Genomic DNA, 20,476 nt, shown 5'->3' on the forward strand with positions numbered 1-20,476 from the left:
CTAATTATTAGGAAATAGGGACATCTATAGTGGACTCTTAACGCTATGGATACTATAGCCTTCTATTTATCATCATAGGAAATCCGTTAGCTATATTGTCGATTTAGGCACCCCTCTATCAATAGGCTTACTAAATTGCTTTAAAGGGCTGGTTATGATGATATCAACTACAGTATCATCGAAAGTATTACCTATATATGCCATTAATGCCAAATAAACGTAAAGGCACCTAGCCGATTTAAATTCACTCTAAAGGATAACCGCTAATTTAACTATAAGATAATCGTAGATATCTTTTATATTGACAATCGGCTAGTATTATATATTATGGATACTGCAATAAGCTTCTAAGCAGTTAGGTTCCTTGACCCTTAAAGATAGAAGGCCTAAGACGTTTGGAATGCCCTTAAGGAATACTAGATTGATATTTACCTTAGCCCACTAGATTGGATAATATATAATGCTGGACTAAATTTTGCTTCTGCCGAATTCCGCTATAATGCCTGGCTTCTCTCTATTAATATAAATGAAATCCCTATAGAAGCCTATAATAGTATTAGTAAAGTCGAAAGATACTATGCCCTATTACGCCAAGCCTATACTATCGTTAACAATAAGGTAGGCGACCTAATAACAAAAGAACAGAAATTATAGCTTACTATAAAAGCTATTAATAATTCCGCTAGACCTAACGGTCTAGTGCCTACATTATTAGTCTTTAGAGTATATCCTTGACTTACGGATGATTCACCCCCTAGCTTATTAGTATCATAATATGCCTTAATATTACGAAAGGCCACTAATAAAGCTAGGAAATGCCTCGCCAAGCGCTAGGTTCACAATGCCTTCGCCCAATGGAACGGCCTGGATACACAGCCTATCTACTGACTACCCCTATAATCTGACGTATAGGTATAGCGAGAGAAAGGTAGCTAGTATAGGCTATACCGGCTAATCAGCCTCGATAGTAAGACCTATATTATGCAAATGCCTTATGGCCCCATCAAATTCTGGTTAATAGTCGTCAAGCCCTATAACGACCCTACTGCCGATAATCCTAAAGATATTGTCTATACCGAAGGCCTGGCCCGCCCTAGCAGGCTAGAAGTTAGAATACCAGCTGCACCTGCACCTCCAGCCGCAATAATACCTATAGCTGCGATATCATTGCCGACCCCTAATAGGCTACCTGCAGCCGCAGCATCATTGACGCCAACCCCTAACCCTAACCCAGCTAGGATACCGGCGTTACAGCCAGTATCACTATCACCAACAAGGGTAGTATCTAACGTTATAATCAATAAGGACCAAGAAGAGGCTCTCATCAATGCTATCGCTTCTAATACCGTTATTAATGCCTCTTTCCTAATAGCAAAAAAGTAAGCCGACCTATAGCTTACTAGTTAATTACGCCGGAAAGGGAAGATCACAACCCTAGGAGACCCCTTCGAATAGTCTAACCATACAGAGGTAGAAGCATTATAGGCCTGCAATATATTCCGATTTATTACTGTTGAAATCAGCGCCTTTTTAGCTGTATTTTGGTACTGGTCTCGCCACCATACGACGTCTCTGCGTTGAGATATCGCGGTGGCTATACCAGGCGCTATGGTGGGGCATAGCGCCCCACAACGCCGATTACAGTGGGCCACAGCGCCGGTCACGGCACCGGCACAGCGCCCCACAGCCGGCCACAGCGGCCGGTCATAGTGGGCCACAGGGCCCACAACAGGCGGCGCATTTCTACGGGATTACCAAATGGGCAAAACAGCACCTTCGGCCTTCTACATACAGTCACCCGCTACACCGCGCCTTTACGGCACACCGATATAGGGCTTCCGGCCCGTACGGCAGGCTGTTATAGGGCATCCGGCACACCGCTACAAGCCACTGGGCTTGGTTGGGTAGGCATTGGGTAGGATATTGGGCACAGACTGGGCACGGTTGGGCAGACCGACTTTTCGTCGGGTTTTTCGCTATTTTTGCGGTTTTTCATTATTTTCAACCACTTTTTCAAGATGGTAGAAATATGCCCAAAATTCCCTCTTTCTAGCTAGAATAGTTACCAACAATTAGAATCAGATTTCCCTGACATCTTTGCTCTGGTCAACCTCTTGTGCGCTTTAAATCTTTAACCAGCTCTTTGTTTTATTCTGCAACGCCTTATACGCCACTGTCGGTATCCAGTACATTTCCAATAGTATTCTGAATCACCATTTTGCAACAGGTTATAAGCCCGGTGTCTCAAGGCTTCCAGCTTAAGACTTTTTTACGCTAACTTAGGATTTTAACGCATTTGGCAGCTAACCTTCCAGGAATCTAACTAACGATATTACTAATCGGCAGTAAAGGACTAATCATCCCAGATTTAAGAACCCAGCTACCACACCAAGCTGCAACACATCCTTTTTGCAATAGGATTTTCTAAGGTTATTCCTTAACGCAGCTTTCTTCTAGTTTTATCTAGATTTTTAGTCTTGATTTTCTTCGCATCTTTAAGACTTTCCGGCACCTTTTCTCTTCCTATAATAGCTAGTCAGAACGTTCCTACCGCCGATAACCCAAGCTATACGGCAGAGGTAGAAGAATCTGATAATGACCAGGAAATTGCCCAGCTTAGGGAAGACCAATAGGAAATAAGAAAAGAATTCAGTTATAAATTTAATCGAATGAACTTAAAAATCGATTTCTTGGCCGATAATGTTGATATAAACTCGGGGTACCCAGTTATACGTAGGGTCGCGCGCGTGGTATTAAGTACCGTGAGGTCACCGGTCAAAGGTATGATTACTTCTTTGATTATGACTGACTAACTAAGAGGAAAGAAAAGAAGCAAAAGAGTAATTATACGATGTAGCCTTTTTGTGCGTGCCGTAGTCACGTGCATCGGCGCGGTCGGGCCGGACTGCCCGCGTGCCCTACCGGGCTCAGGGGCATAGGGGCAAAAGTGGCCATATCGTGCGTAATAGGTGTGCGCGGCACATTCGTCGCAATGTGCCCAATTGGTGCCCAATTGGGCACCTTGCGACAGCGTTTCCGATACTGGCAGCTTCTCTTTTTATAGAAGCAAATATCGGAATCGCCAGGATGTAAGGCGTATATATAGAAAAGAAAGTGCGGCGCGGTTTCGGCAGGTTATGCCGCCGATAATGCTGTCGCGCCGCGCGGCCGGCTTATATAGGATTATACCATACAGCCGGTATATTGAATATCGCAGCCGAAACAAAGGGGTAAAAAGGGGCAGCATTAAACGCAGTAAAAGCAATAAATGCATACAATATTGAACATAGGAAAATCTATACACTTGCCACCTATAATATCACCAATATCTCCCAAATGTAGTCAGATATTGACCGGCCTCTTTACCTACCCTTCCATACGTATTATAGCCTTATTGTGGTCAACGAAGGTCTTAAGGGCTTTATTAGGCGTTCCCTTAGTTATTGCGTCGGCAAGATTATCGTTCCCGTTAATCTAGCGGATCTTATATATCTCCCGGCACTCGTATGACTGTCGTAGGGCTATAATATCTATTATGAGCCTCTTTTCCTTGGTAATGCCTAGCTTAATAAGGCATTCGTATAACGAAAACGAATCCATACATATAACCGTAGGGATCTTCGGCAATCCTAGCCTGCTGGTAATTATGTTGAGGGTCGTGCCTATCGCGTATGCAATATCGACCCCTTATACTATACTGTACAGCTCCGAAGCGAGTGCGCTGCGCATTACCCGCTTGCTCTTTATAGAGCTGTAAGTTATAATATTACTAGTCAACTGGAAGGCGTTATTCGCAGTATCTGCCTCATTCCCTAGCATAATGATGTAACTAATCTAGGAGCTTAAATCTTTATTGTTAGCAAAGGATCCGTCAACAAATATAAAGATCTTAGCTATAGTAAGGGCCAAATTGATATACCGCAAGCCACGACCTTGGTTATCTAGCTGCTATTAAAGGCGCTTGTTTAATCTAGTGATATCGTTAGGGTTAGGCTGTTGGTGTTATGCTGCAACAGATAGGTCAAAAGACGCCTCAGGCTGGCAGACTATAGCCACATAAGCACCGCAAGCACGTTGTTCGATATAATTACGCTAGGCCGTAGGCGTATTCTTATCGATAGTGGCAATCTTTTGGCTTTAACCTTTCTAGCATAATGTTATTATACCATCGGTAGTGGCCGTTAATATACATCCGTTGAATATTAAAGGCACGGTTGGCAATAGCTTCATCTTAGGCTTGGCGTTAAAGCCTGCCTTAGTGAGCTCTAATTCTTCCTATTGGAAGAAGGCATTGTCACTTAGGCCGAGGGTATCGTCAGTCTATATACCTACGATACCGAAGTATATAGTAGTATCGTTAGCATAATTAGGAGCATTAGTATGGTTAGTATCGTCATTACCGGTAGATATTAGCAAATAGGGGTCGTAGGTTGATATAGTTATGCCTAATTTCTCGCGATGGTGCCGAAAGTATATCGCCTACTAGTAGGTGCCTGCCTCAGCTATTCCGTATAGTAGCTTTACCACTTCTATAATCGTATTATCGGGGTATTAATACGCTATCTGCTTAGGTAGCTTGGCGATAATCGATCTGTTAAGGGTGGTGGATAACTGTACATAAGCCTATATGATATCACGTATCCAGAGAAATAAGCCGTGAGAACGTTGTAGTAATAGGGCTATTGATATTAGTAGCCGTTGACTTACCTATTGAATTATAGGGGATTAAGTCAATATCAATCGCTTTTCGTCATCATTATGACCCTATATAATAAGCCTAGACTTCTTATACGGGGTATCTATGCCTTTGCCTTTGATTTCTCGTACTATACGTGAGTTAAACAGGCATTAGGCTCTATATTAACCGATATTAAAGGTGACGAATCGGAATATATCGCGGGCTTATAACGCTTCTATCTCTATACGGTTAGACTGTTCGAAAGGGGCTTTAGGGGTTATGATCTTCCCTTCCCGGCGTAATTAGCTAGTAAGCTGCAGGTCGGCTTACTCTTTCGCGGTCAGGAAAGAGACGTTAATAATAGTATTAGAAGCTATAGCGTTGACGAGAGCTTCTTTTTAGTCCTTATTGATTATAACGTTAGATACTACCCTTGCTGGTGATAGTGATAGTAGCCTGGCTTGATTAGAGCTAGTAGCTAGTGACGGATATATTACGGCTGTAGGTGTTATTATGGCTAGAGGTGCGGGTGCAGCCGGTACCCTGACTTCTAGCCTGCCGGGGCGGGCCGGGCCTTTGGTATAAACGATATCTTTAGGATCGTCTGTACCGGGATTAATATCACGGTCGGGGTCGTGGTTATATAGCTTAACGACCGTAGACCGGAATTTGACCGGGCTATATGGCATTTGTATAATATAGGTCTCACCATCGAGGCTGATTAGCCGGTATAGCCCGTGCTAGCCACCTTTCTCTCGCTATACCCATACGTTAGATTGTAGGGGTAGTCGGTAGATAGGCCGCATATCCGGGCCGTTCCGTTAGGCGAGGGCATCGTGAACTTATCGCTTAGCAAGGCATTTCCTAGCTTCATCAGTAGCCTTTTGTAATGTCAAGGCGCATTATAATACTGATAAGCTAGGGGGTGAATCGTCCGTAAGTCGAGGATATACCCCAAAGACTAATAATATAGGCACTAGACCGTTAGGTCTAGCGGAATCGTTGATAGCCTTTACAGCAAGCTATAATTTCTGTTCTTTTGTTATTAGGTCGCCTACTTCGTTATTAATAATAGTATAGGCTCGGCGTAACGGGGCGTGATATCTTTCGACCTTGCTAATACTGTTGTGGGCTTCTATAGGAATTTCATCTATATTGATAGATAAAAGCCGGGTATTGTGACGGAATTCAGCAGAAGCAAAGTTTGGTCCGGTATTGTGGACTATCTAATCCGGTAGGCCAAGGTAGGTATTAATCTAGCATTCCTTAAGGGCATTCTAAATATCGTAGGCCTTCTGCCTTTATGGATCAAGAAATCTAGCTGCCTGGAAGCTTGTTGCGGCATCCATAATGTGTAATACCGGCCGATTATCGATATAAAGGATATCGACGATAATCTTATAGTTAAATTGGCTAGTGTTGCAAAATGGTGATTCAGAACACTGTTGGAAATGTACTGGATACCGACAGTGGCGTACAAGGCGTTGCAGAATAAAACAAAGAGCTGGTTAAAGATTTAAAGCGCACAAGAGGTTGACCAGAGCAAAGATGTCAGGGAAATCTGATTCTAATTGTTGGTAACTATTCTAGCTAGAAAGAGGGAATTTTGGGCATATTTCTACCATCTTGAAGAAGTGGTTGAAAATAATGAAAAACCGCAAAAATAGCGAAAAAAACCGACGAAAAGTCGGTCTGCCCAACCGTGCCCAGTCTGTGCCCAATATCCTACCCAATGCCTACCCAACCAAGCCCAGTGGCTTGTAGCGGTGTGCCGGATGCCCTATAACAGCCTGCCGTACGGGCCGGAGGCCCTATATCGGTGTGCCGTACGGGCCGGAAGCCCTATACCGGTGTGCCGTAAAGGCGCGGTGTAGCGGGTGACTGTATGTAGAAGGCCGAAAGTGCTGATTTGCCCATTTGGTAATCCCGTAGAAATGCGCCGCCTGTTGTGGGCCCTGTGGCCCACTGTGACCGGCCGCTGTGGCCGGATGTGGGTCGCTGTACCGGTGCTGTGACCGGCGCTGTGGCCCACTGTAATCGGCGTTGTGGGGCGCTGTGCCCCACCATAGCGCCTGGTATAGCCACCGCGATATCTCAACGCAGAAACGTCGTATGGTGGCGAGACCAGTACCAAAATACAGCTAAAAAGGCGCTGATTTCAACAGCTAGTATTATCATCCTTAAGCGTGAATTTAAATCGGCTAGGTGCTTTTGCGTTCATCTAGTATTGATGGCATATATAGGTAATGCTTTCGATGATGTTGCGATCAATATTATTATAACCAGCCCGCTAAAGCAATTTGGTAAGCCTATTGATGGAGGGATGCCCGAATCGATAATAAAGCTAATGGATTTCCTATAATAAAAGGTGGAAGGCAGTAGTATTTATAGTATTGAAAGTCCACTATAGATGTCCCCATTTCCTGATAATTGGAACCTTAATATCCCCTTTAATAAGCAAGTTATTAATATTATCCAGCTTTACGCCTATCCTATCTATATCTATAATAGAATAGAGAAAGGGGGTGCTGCTATTAAGAACGTAGAAGGGGATATTGCCGAATATTATCGGGACATTCAATATACCAGAAGATGTGGCAGAATCTGCTCTAAAATTAATAGTATACTGTATATCCGTTGACTTAATCGTTAAAGATTTCATCAATCTCATTAGGGCTCTTACTTGACCTATACCTACTGTAGATAGGCCGGAGGCGCCGGTATCCGGTAGGATTCTGCGGAAGGTATGGTCATTATAGCATTCTTCTTCTAGAAAGGCAGAATTACAGTCCAATAGTAGTAAGGGCATTCGGAAGGGGTTAATCTATAGGAAGGTATATCGGTATAATTCATCCTACAGGGCTTATAACATTTCGATAGATAAAGAAGGTGACGGTTCTATTTGCATAAGGGCTAGGAAGTACTAAGTGGCTATAATTTGTGGTGTGATAATATTCTCTGCATCCCATTATGCATCCCCTGCCATTATGACTTTAATATCTTTAGCGATATCATCAAAATCGGCATTATTAAGGTAGCCTTAGTCGGCAGTCCCTTTGTATTCCTGTAGGAAAATACGGAATTTCTTATCATTAGGGGCGGTCCGGTTAGAGCGGTTCTTCAGCCATCATGCTTTTAATTCTTATTGCTCTTTATTAGTATGGTTAAATGACTAATATCCTAATTTATTGCAAACGAAGCATCTTCTTTGACGAGGCCTAGCTGGAAAGGCACGATTCTATTATTACCGTTAAGGGGGTCCGTATCGTTAGGGGCATTAATACCGGTTGTGAGATTGACCGTATCTACGATCTATAAATAACGCTATATTACCATCAATATCTTCAATATCCTAATATTATTGGGGCTGCTATTAAAGGAAATAATGCTATTAAGTCATATAGGTAGTCTTATAGATAGAAAGGGATCGCTATAAGTCAGCGGCGAGGCCTTCGAATGTAGGGGCATAACGATATAAGGCCTGGCTATACTCAGGGGTATCCCTTATAGCATTGAGCACTTGCCGATAAAGCTCTATATCAGCTATAAAAGGGGGAAAAAGACTACAATATAGGCGTTAAAGTTCTTCCAATAGGATATTAAGGCATTTTAGCTTTAACTTATCGGGATGTTTCGCGATAGTTGATTAGAGTGTTATTCTATTCTAATGGTGCAAATAGAATTGCTCTATGCTCTCATTTTCGAAATGGCTCTTAACTTTACGGACTATATCGTCAAAAGTGAGGGTATCGCGAATACGTTTAATATTATCAAAGTAAAAAGTCTCAGCATCGCCGATGAGCATAATTTGGAAGGCTCTAGCTAATATATTGTCGGGTAATCCTAGTAGGCGGCACTTGCTCTTAAAAGAGATGACTTTTAGTATAATAAAGTCATCCATTTTGCCGCTATATCTATCCTCTGTACGATAGCTACGTAAGAGGTTAAATATCTTTTTCGATACATCATTAAACCCGGCCTCTACATAAGCTCTTCGGGTATGATCTTTTTGGTGGTATTATTATTCCGGAGGGTATTCTAGAACGGCTTATCGGTAGCCTTGCGGTAGGCTGGCGGGAGCTCTAGCTGGGTCATCCTATAACCCGGGTTGGTCTAGGTTTATCGATACTCCTATTAAAACCGTCCGTTTATCGGCCTAAGTAGGCCGATATTAATGGGAAGGGCTAGGTGCCGTGCCTATTTTTAGTATTATCGGATGAGGCGTTTGGGCCCGATATCTGGTATTACGGGCGGTAGCATTGGTTTGGTGGGTATTATTATCGGGATCCTCTATAGAAGGAAGCATATCATCGGGGCCTATAACTCGACCTCTATTGGGCATGCTATAACCTCGAGGGGCATTGAGATAGCCGCCTCGGCTAGCCCTGCTAGGGGTATAATCCCTAGAGCGATATATTTCATCGGGTCGGTCTTATAGGCTATAATCATCGGCCGTTGTATGTTATTATTAATGGCGGGAGCTTTCCCCTATTTCGAATAGCGGCCTATTGTAAATAGGCGTCTTCCTTTTTAGTTGTTAGGACCGGCCCCTTTCTTCATCGGTAGGGGCAGGGTCAAAGGGCTTTTTCGATATAGAGGGGGGGACGATAGGTTGTTATAACTATGATCGTGCCATTAGTATGACGAAGTTCCTTGGCGTTGACGGGGCTTATGAGAGCCGTAATGCGAGCCTTAGTGAGGGTATTCGCATAACTATTATGGGGGCTCGTGATAATAATGATGAGGGCCTTATGCGTGTGTGTGAGGGCGTATTTTAGAGCCTTTACATCTCTTACTCGGTATTACCGATGGGTAATAAGGTTTCCCTGGTAGGGTTAAGCCGGAATAGGAATATACTGCGAGCAAGTTGCCGGGTTACTTCCTCTTAAGGCTATTATGGATTCTATTATTGTTAAAGGCATTCAAGTAGGGTTGGTATTATTAGGGAACCCGATACTCCAATATATACGCCGCGTTCCCGTAATGTTAAGCGGAATTGCCGTAAAACCTGAGCGTTAATACGGCGGAATAGGGCCTTATTCCACTCGCTATAATCTTCGCGGAATTATTCCCAGAGATCATCATCCAGGTAGGTGTTTTCCTCATAGGTATCTATAAGGAACGCGATACGGTTGTATAGCTATACATTCGTAGCATTATCAGGGTCGACGGGCTCTATAGCGTTAGTCCAATTGTCGTTAAAAAGTAAGGCAAACCGTTATATCCTCTCAGGTAGCTCTCGTGGTTGTTATGATGTTGATGATGATGAGGCCATAGTATTGAGATAAGGGTTTGAAGGGGGGGGGGGGGGGGGGGGATGTATTGTAAGGAGTGCAAGATTCGAAAGGGCTTTTACTGTAGTAGTAAAAGAAAGAAAGAATAGGAAGAGGTTACAAATCGTTCTTCCTAGATGCTGAGGGTATCTTCAAATATCGTGATATTTAGCGTATCTTGTTCTTCCTTATAATAGACGAGGGGAAGGAGAGTGTCGGAATCGCTGTCGCAAGGTGCCCAATTGGGCACATTGCGACGGATGTGCCGCGCACACCCGATGCGCATGATGTGGCCACTTTGGCCCCTTTTGCCCCTTTACCCCTGAGCCCGGTAGGGCACGCGGGCAGCCCGGCCCGACTGCGCCGATGCACGTGACAACGGCATACGCACAAAAAGGCCATATCGTGTAATTACCCTCTTTTGCTTCCTTTCTTTCCTTTTAGTTAGTCAGTCATAATTAAGGAAGTAATCATACCTTTGACCGGTGACCTCACGGTACTTGATACCACGCGCGCGACCCTACGTATAACTGGGTACCCCGAGTTTATATCAATACTGATCAGTGGTGATAACCACCACTTATAGGATAATTATATCCCGCAAAGAATGGTGTATTATAGATCAGTAAGATTACTCTCGAAGAGATGATTTCCGTTGCAAATCGTGCTAATTAGGAAGGCAAATAACCTATTCCGTTGAACGGTTATGCTGCTAACTAATTGGAAGAACGATATAGACCTCTTCTACCTCCGTCTATCACGAAGGAAGAAAACATACTAACTATTACAATCTTTGAAGATACCCTTAGTATATATAGGAGGCGGCTGACCTATTCTGTTGAACGGTCACCTGCTTACTATAGGAGGCAAATAACCCATTCCGTTGAACGGTTATATTGCTAACTAACCCCTTCTCATCTTTCTTTTTACCCTTACGGATAAAAGCCCCCTTTGGATTAAATCTTGCACTCCTTGCAAGAGTAAATATTGCACTCCTTGCAATACATCCCCCCCCCCTCTTAAACCCTCCTCTCAACACCATAGCACGATCACGATCATTAACATTACAACCGGCACTGCCCGAAAGGTTACAGCGATTAGCCCCCTTACTCGATGACAATTGGGCCACTACGATAGAGCCAATTACCCCTGATGCCACCACTGTGGCATTACACAATCGCCTGGCCTTCTTGATCTATACCTATGAGAAGGATTGTATTATTGACGACGACCTATGGGAACTGTTCCACGAAGATTATAGTGAATGGGATGAACAACTATTCAACCGCATTAATCCTCTATTCCTACGCGAATTCCGCACATACCTACGGGATCATGGCGTGTATGTCGGAGCATCAGGCTCCATCACAATACCTACCTTGATGGAATGCCTTCAACAACAACAGAACCCTGAATGGCCTCAAGAAGAGATCGACCGTTAATTAGGGCATAAAATATTCCAATCACGACTCAACCCTCATAGGGAAGCATCAGTACCTATCGGCAATTTCGACCAGGAAGTTATAGGCTCACGGAATTCATCACGAGCACCTACCACAGTAAGGCCCTCAAGAAGATCCTCACGAGCTTCAACAACAAGGGACTTCACAACACCAAGGGCAGCCCGATCACAGTCACAACAACCCATCATCCCCCCTTCTATATCGAAGAAGCCTTACGCCCCTATTGAAGAAGAAAGGGGCCGGTCCCAACAACCAAAAGGGAAGACGCCTATTTACAATAGGCCGCTATTCGAAACAGGGGAAAGCTCCCGGCACCATCAACAACAACATGCAACGGCCGACGAAGACTATAGCCCGACCGACCAAATATTACACCCTAGGGGTTATACCCCTAGCCGGGCTAGCCGAGGCGGCTATTCCAATACCCCTCGAGGTCATAGCATACCCAACAGAGCTCGGGTTACAGGCCCCGATGATATGCTTCCTTCCACAGAGGACCCCGATGATGATACCTTCCGAGCCAACGCCGCTAATACCGCCCGCGATACCAGATATCGGGCCCAAACGCCTCATCCGACAATGCCAAAAATAGGCACGGCACCTGGCCCTTCCCGTCAATATCGGCCTACTCAGGCCGATGAACAGACCGTCTTGACGGGAGGACCGGTAAACCCAGACCGACCCGAGTTATAGGATGACCCCGCAAGAAACCCCGCCAGCCTACCGCGAGGCAACCGACAAGCCGTTCCGGAATACCCTCCAGAATACCCCCAAAAAGATCATTCCCGAAACGGGTTTGATGATGTATCGAAGAAGATATCTGACCTCTTGCGCAGCTATCGCACAGAGGATAGATATAGCGGCAAAATGGATGACTTTATTATACCAAAAGTCATCTCTTTCAAGAGCAAATACCGCCTACTAGGATTACCCGACAATGCATTCGCCAGAGCCTTCCAAATCATGCTCATCGGCGATGCTGAGACCTATTACTTTGATAATATTGAACGTATTCGCGATACCCTCACTTTTGACGATATAGTCCGCAAAGTCAAGAGCCATTTCGAAAATAAGAGCATAGAACAATTCTATTTACACCATTAGAACAGAACAACGCTCTAATTAACTATCGCGAAACATCCTGATAAGTCAAAGTTAGAATGCCTCAACATCCTACTAGAGGAACTTCAACGCCTACATCGTGGTCTTTTTCCCCCCTTTATAGCTGATACGGAGCTTCACCGATAAGTCCTCAACGCTATAAGGGATACCCCTGAGTGCAGCCAGGCCTTGTACCGTTATGCCCCTACATTCGAAGGCCTTGCCGCTGACCTACGGCGATCCCTTTCTATCTATAAGTCAATTCATACAAATTAACAGCATTATTTCCTTTAATAATAACATCACGATACTAACGATGTTGATAACAATATGGCGCTGTTCACAGACCGTAGATATGGTTAATCCCATAACCGGTATCAACGCCCCCAACGATACGGACCCCCTTAACGCCGCTTTCAATAACAGAATCGTGCCCTTCCAGATAGACCCCATTAAAGACGTTACTTTATTTATAACAAAACAGGGTATTAGTCATCCAACCACTCTGCTAAAGAGCAATAAGAATCAAAAGACCGATAGATGAAGAACCGATCCTACCGTACTGCCCCTAATGATAAGAAATTCCGTATTTTCTTACAGGAATACGAAGAGCCCGGCCCCCAAGGCCTCGAAGAAGAAAAGGCTGACCTTAACGATGTTATTAGTAATATCGAGGTAATGATAGCAGGGGACACACAATGGGATGCAGAGAATACTGCCACACCGCAAATCACAGCCACTTAGTATTTCCAAGCCCCTACGCAAGCAGAACCATTATCATCTATTGAGATATTGCAGGCCCTGCAAGATGAATCATGCCGATACGCCTTTTTATATATTGACCCCTTCCGAATGCCCTCACCACCACCGGACCGTAATTCTGCCTTTCTAGAAGAAGAACGCTACGGTGACCATACCTTCCGCGGAATCCTACCGGATACCAGCGCTTCAGGCCTATCAATAGCAGGCCTAGGTCAAGTAAAGGCCCTAATGCGATTGATAAAGACCCTGACTATCGAGACAACTAATAAGAAGCATACGGTGAATTTCGGAGCAGGCTCTGCCACATCTTCTGGTATACTTAATGTCCCAACGATATTTGGCAACATCCCCTTCCACATTCTTGACAGCAGCACCCCCTTCTTATATTCTATCACGGATATGGATAGGATAGGCGTAAAGCTTAACAATCTTAATAACCTACTCATCCAAGGAGATATCAAGGTCCCGATTATTAGGAAATAGAGACATCTATAGTAGACTCTCAATGCCACGGATACTGCAGCCTTTCATCTATCGTCATAGGAAATCCGTTAGCTATATTATCGATTCGGGCACCCTTCCATCAATAGGCTTACCAAATTGCTTTAGCGGGCTAGTTATAATGATATTGACCGTAGTATCATCGAAAGCATCACCTACATATGCCATTAATGCCAAATGAACGCAAAGGCACCCAGCCGATTCAAATTCACACTTAAGGATGATAATACTAGCTAATTCAACTACGAAATTATCATCGATATCCTTTATATTGATAATCGGCCGGTATTACATATCGTGGATACTACAACAAGCTTCCAGGCAGCCAGATTCCTTAATCCATAAAGACAGAAGGCCCGAGACGTTTGGAATGCCCTTAAAGAATGCTGGATTGATACTTACCTTAGCCCACCGGATTAGATAGTCCACAATACCAGTCTAAATTTCGCTTCCGCCGAATTCCGTCATAATGCCCGGCTTTTATCTATCAATATAGATGAAATCCCTGTAGAAGCCCATAATAGTATTGGCAAGGTCGAGAGATATTACGCCCCTTTACGCAGAGCCTATACAATTGTCAACAATGAAGTAGGCGACCTAATAACAAAGGAATAGAAATTATAGCTCGCTATAAAGGCTGTTAACGACTCAGCTAGACCCAATGGTCTAGTGCCTACGTTATTAGTCTTTAGAGTATATCCTCGACTCATAGATGATTCACCCCCTAGCTTATCAGTATCATAACACGCCTTAACATTACGAAAGGCTACTAACGAAGCTAGGAAATATCTCGCAAGACGCCAGGTCTGCGATACCCTCAACCAACAGAACGGCCCAGACACGCAGCCTATCCACCGACTACCCCTATAGTCAGATATATAGGTATAGAGAGAAAAGGGTGGATGGCACAGGCCGTACCGGCTAATCAGCCTCGATAGTAAGACCTACATCATACAAATGCCATATAGCCCCGTTAAATTCCGGTTAACGGTCGTCAAGCCTTATAACCACGACCCTAATAGTGATCCCGCTGCCGACGATCCCGAAGATATCGTCTATAACGAAGGCCCGGCCTGCCCCAGCAGGCTAGAAGTCAGGATACCGGCTGCAGCCGCACCTCCAGCCGCAATAATACCTGCAGCCGAGACATCATCGCCGACCCCTGACAGACTACCTACAGCCGAGACATTATCATCGCCAACCCCTAACCCAGCTAGGATACCAGCGTTACGGCCAATATCACTATCACCATCACTAGCAAGGGTAGTATCTGACGTTATGATTAATAAGGACCAAAAAGAAGCTCTCGTTAACGCTATAGCTTCTAATACCGTTATTAACGTATCTTTCCTAACCGCGAAAGAGTAAGCCGACCTACAGCTTACTAGCTAATTACGCCGGGAAGGGAAGATTACAACCCCTAGAGCCCCTTTCGAACAGTCTGACCGTACAAAGATAGAAGCGTTACAAGCCCGCGATATATTCCGATTTATTACCTTTAATATCGGTAAACATAGAGCCTAACGTCTCTTTAACTTACGTATAGTACGAGAAATCAAAGGCAAAGGCACAGACACCCTATATGAGAAGTCTAGGCTTATGATACAAGGCCATAGTGATAACGAGAAGCAATTGATATTGACTCAGTCCCCTATAATCTAACGGGCTAGTCAACGGTTACTTATATTATTGGCCCTATCACTACAACATTCTCACAACCTATTCCTTTAGATATGTGATATTACGCAGGCTTATATGCAATCTTCCACTACCCTCAATAGATCGATTATCGCCAAGCTACCTAAGCAGATAGCACATCAATACCCTAATAATACCATTATAGAAGTGGTTAAGCCGCTGTACGGAATAGCTGAGGCAGGCACCCACTAGTGGGCGACATACTTCCGGCACCATCGCGAGAAGTTAGGCATAACCATATCCACCTATGACCCCTGTTTGCTGATATCTGCCGGCAATGACCGTACTGACGTTCCTGACCGTACTGACGATACTGACGTTCCTGACCGTACTGGCGATACAAGCGATACCGCATGCTTTGGTATCGTGGGTATGCAGACTGACGATACCCTCGGACTTAGTGACGATGCCTTCTTCCAACGGGAGGAATTAGAGCTTACTAAGGCAGGCTTCAATGCTAAGCCTAAGACGAGGCTATCGCCAACTGTGCCCCTGATATTCAACGGATGCATATTGACAGCCAGCAGTGACAGCATAACCTTATGCCAGAAAGGTCAAAGTAAGAAGATCACGACTATCGACAAGAATGCACCCATAGCCCAGCGTAATTATATCGAACAACGCGCTCGTGGCGCTTATATAGCTACGGTCTGCCAGCCCGAGGCCTCTTTTGACCTATCTATCGCGGCATAACACCAGCAACCTGACCCTAACGATATCGCGAGGTTGAATAAGCGCCTTCAATAGCAGCGTAATAACCAGGATCGTGGCTTGCGGTACATCAATCTAGCCCTTACTACAGCCAAGCTCTTTGTATTTATTGACGGATCCTTTGCCAATAATAAAGATTTAAGCTCCCAGATTAGATATATTATTATGCTAGGGAATGAAGAAGAGGATAACCCCACAGATAATACCTTCCTACTGACCGGTAATATCGTTACTTATAGCTCTACAAAAAGTAAGCGTATAATACGCAGCGCACTCGCTTCGGAGCTATATAGTATGGTGCAAGGGGTCGATATCGCATATGCGATAGGCACGACCCTCAATATAATTACTAGCAGGCTAGGATTGCCGAAGATCCCTACGGTTGTGTATACGGATTCGTTTTCGTTGTACGAATGCCTTATTAAGCTAGGTACTACTAAGGAAAAGAGGCTCATAATAGATATTATGGCCCTGCGACAGTCATACGAGCGCCGGGAAATCTATAAGATTCGCTAGATCAACGGGAATAATAACCTCGCCGATGCAATAACTAAGGGAACGCCCAATAAAGCCCTTAAGACCTTTATCGACCAAAATAGGGCTGTTATACGTATGGAAGGATGGGTAAAGAGGCCGGTCAATGTCTGACTGCATTTAGAAGGTATTGGTGATATCATGGGTGGCAAGTGTGTGGATTTTCCTATGTTCAATGTTGTGTGCATTTGATGCTTTTACTGCGTTTACTGCTGCCCCTTTTTGCCCCTTTGTTTTGGCTGTACGGTATGATGCCGGCCGCGCGGCGCGATAGCGTTATCGGCGGCACAACCTGCCGAGACCGCGCCGCACTTTTCTTTCTATGTGTGCGCCTTACATCCTAGCGATTCCGATGTTTGCTTCTATAAAAAGAGAAGCTGCCAGTGTCGGAATCGCTGTCGCAAGGTGCCTAATTGGGCACATTGCGACGGATGTGCCGCGCACACCCGATGCGCACGATGTGGCCACTTTGGCCCCTTTTGCCCCTTTACCCCTGAGCCCGGTAGGGCACGCGGGCAGCCCGGCCCGACTGCGCCGATGCACGTGACAACGGCACACGCACAAAAAGGCCATATCGTGTAATTACCCTCTTTTGCTTCCTTTCTTTCCTTTTAGTTAGTTAGTCATAATCAAGGAAGTAATCATACCTTTGACCGGTGACCTCACGGTACTTGATACCACGCGCGCGACCCTACGTATAACTGGGTACCCCGAGTTTATATCAACAGAGAGGTCACAAATCGTTCTCCCTCTGGTTAGCATAGCTGAGAAAGCTTAACTGCCTCTTCGAAATCAATATTTTGCTGATCTGTGATGCACCGTTCTTTGCGGGATATAATTATCCTGTGAGTGGTGGTTATCACCACTGATCAGTATTGATATAAACTCGGGGTACCCAGTTATACATAGGGTCGCGCGCGTGGTATCAAGTACCGTGAGGTCACCGGTCAAAGGTATGATTACTTCTTTGATTATGACTGACTAACTAAGAGGAAAGAAAAGAAGCAAAAGAGTAATTACACGATATGGCCTTTTTGTGCGTGCTGTAGTTATGTGCATCGGCGCGGTCGGGCCGGACTGCCCGCGTGCCCTACCGGGCTCAGGGGCATAGGGGCAAAAGTGGCCATATCGTGCGTAACGGGTGTGCGCGGCACATTCGTCGCAATATGCCCAATTGGTGCCCAATTGGGCACCTTGCGATAGCGATTCCGACAGATAAGGTAGGCACCTTAGTAGACAGACTAATTAAGCCTGCTATTAGCCCACCATCACAGGATATAATAGATATGGATACCTTCCAAACTCCTGTAGGTAAGGGAAATACCCCTCTACCTAAAGCCCAGTAGCAACCCCTGCCGGTTCCATCTAGCATTAGCAGCCAAGTCAGCGCTATAGCTATTAAGGAACTAGCTAAAACAGCTAATGGATTCTAGGAATCCTAAAAGCTAAAGGGGGCATCTAACTTCGACCAATGGAAACAGGCCCTTATGATTTAACTTAGGGCACTCAATATCGCTAAATTCATCGAAAATCCTTCTATTGCTAGCAGTTTTAACGATTCAGAGCAAGCACTTTTACTATTACTTATTAAGAATAGTTGCATAGAAGGACCAGCTGCCGCTATCAACTAGTGCACTGACCTAGAGTCAGCCTTTACGTTACTCACCAAATAGTATTCTCACTCATCAGACGTATAGTGGACCTACCTATACCCTGCCTTTTATTAACTAAATTTTATAGGCTATAAGGGTACCTTGGAATCTTTTAATGCCTCCTTTAATAGCTACCTATCCAGGCTGCAAATTTTAGGCTCCTACATACAACCTTTCGACCAAATCAGCCAGTATTTATATGCTATAGAAGGGGTCTTTTTTCAGTGGGCAGAACGGCACCGCACAATGATGAGAATCGCCTATACTTAGGGAAATACATCAAATATTAACCTGCAATTTTATATGGTTGATTTACTGGAAGAATAATGCATTAAAGGGTCATTAGTAGCAAGGGCTACTACCTACCTCGCAAAGGTTAAGGGTGCCGCTACTAATAGCAACAGTAGTAAGCTAGCTAGTAATAATACTAGCAAGGGTGGTAAAAACACTACCACTAATGCTAATAAAAAGAACAAACAGGGGTCTTTTACCCAATAAGGGTCTTCTTCAGCTATATAGGGCAAGCCGGAAAATAAGAAGAAGAATAAAGAAAAGAAAGATTCAGCTAATAAAGTAGATACCCTATAAAAGACCAACGAAAAGGAAAAGACTATTGATTCCTTCGTACTAGGGAATTATAATACTCTAAGTCTTACACCTAGTAAAACAGCCTATTCTTCCTTTTAGGACTGCGAATGTATGCAATTTTTAGCTACTAGCTATAGTGCACAATCCGGTGGGAAAACGCTAACAGATTCTTTGCTCTACGATACTAGTTCTACGGTGCATATTATTAACGATAAAAAGCATTTCACCTACTTCCAATACTATACCGGAAACAGACTAGTTATCAGCATAGGTAGTAGCCCAATCAAGCCTAGTGGGTGGGGCATAGCGCGTTTTACCGTGCTATAGGGCACCAACCCACCTCAGTGGGGCACCTTAGAGCTTACCAACGCCCTCTTTATACCAGCTTTTGACATTAACATCTTTAGCGGCGTTAAACACTATCTGAATCGTAGCAATATTCAGGGCCAAAGCCTTATTAATAGCAACAATAAGTGCATTAGGCTTCTTAACTTTAAGAGATATAGCTTCTTTTTACAACAAAAAGGGGTAGATTCGCCGTTTTTATATTATACCAGCCAAAATCACCCGGCTTCACATAATATCTCGGTCGAAATACCCACCCCAGCCAACCCAGAAGAATACAAGGAATATCCCCTGCTAGAGGATTTACTTACCCTACTAGCTGACTCGGACTATCCACTAGCTAATTCTCAAGCTAATCCACCAGCTAATTCGCAAGCTACCCCACCAGCTAGTCCTGGTTTTTCGGTGGTACCAAAAGAGGCTACTATTCCTAATACAGCCCAACCACCATAGAGGGCCCCGGTCGCCCTCAACCCAGCCCCAGTATTAGTAGCTAATATCGAGTATCAAAAGCTGCTATTATTAGCCGGACTTTAGCATATCCGGCTTGGGCACATTGGAATCTAACTTTTAAAGAAAACCTATGCATCAACCATAGGGTTACCTGATCTCAGTAAGGTAAAGGATTCTGATTTTAACTATATCGCCTGTAAAAGGGTAAAGTCAGTTCGGCGTTTTATATCAAGGGCTATACCAGACCCTATGCATTATTTAGATATCATAGAGGGCGATATCTTCTAAATTAACCCTCTACCATATAATAAACGCCCTATTTACCTCATCTTAGTAGACCGGAAATCACGCTTCCGTTAGGTATACTTACTACCCAATAAGGAAGGACCCACGGTATTCCCAATATTATAGGGGTTCTTCCAAGGTCTTAGGAATCGCTACGGCAAATCAGCTGTTAAATTCTACTATAATGGTAGCAAGGAAATCAACGACGTTATTACAGCCTGGCTAGCTCTTAAGGGCATAGATTTTTTAACCTCTTCCCCTTATATTCACAAGCAAAATAGGTTAGCAGAACGCTCTATATGGGTTATCGTTAACCGATTTAGAGCTACTATACTTTAGTCTCGGTTACCTTCTTACCTTTAGTCTATAGTGATTCTTAGTATTACTACCTTAGTAAATCTAACAGTAGTTATAAACCGTTCCTCGTCACCT

Source organism: Ustilaginoidea virens, chromosome 2, assembly GCF_000687475.1.
Source record: "Ustilaginoidea virens chromosome 2, complete sequence".
In the NCBI taxonomy this organism is placed as follows: domain Eukaryota; kingdom Fungi; phylum Ascomycota; class Sordariomycetes; order Hypocreales; family Clavicipitaceae; genus Ustilaginoidea; species Ustilaginoidea virens.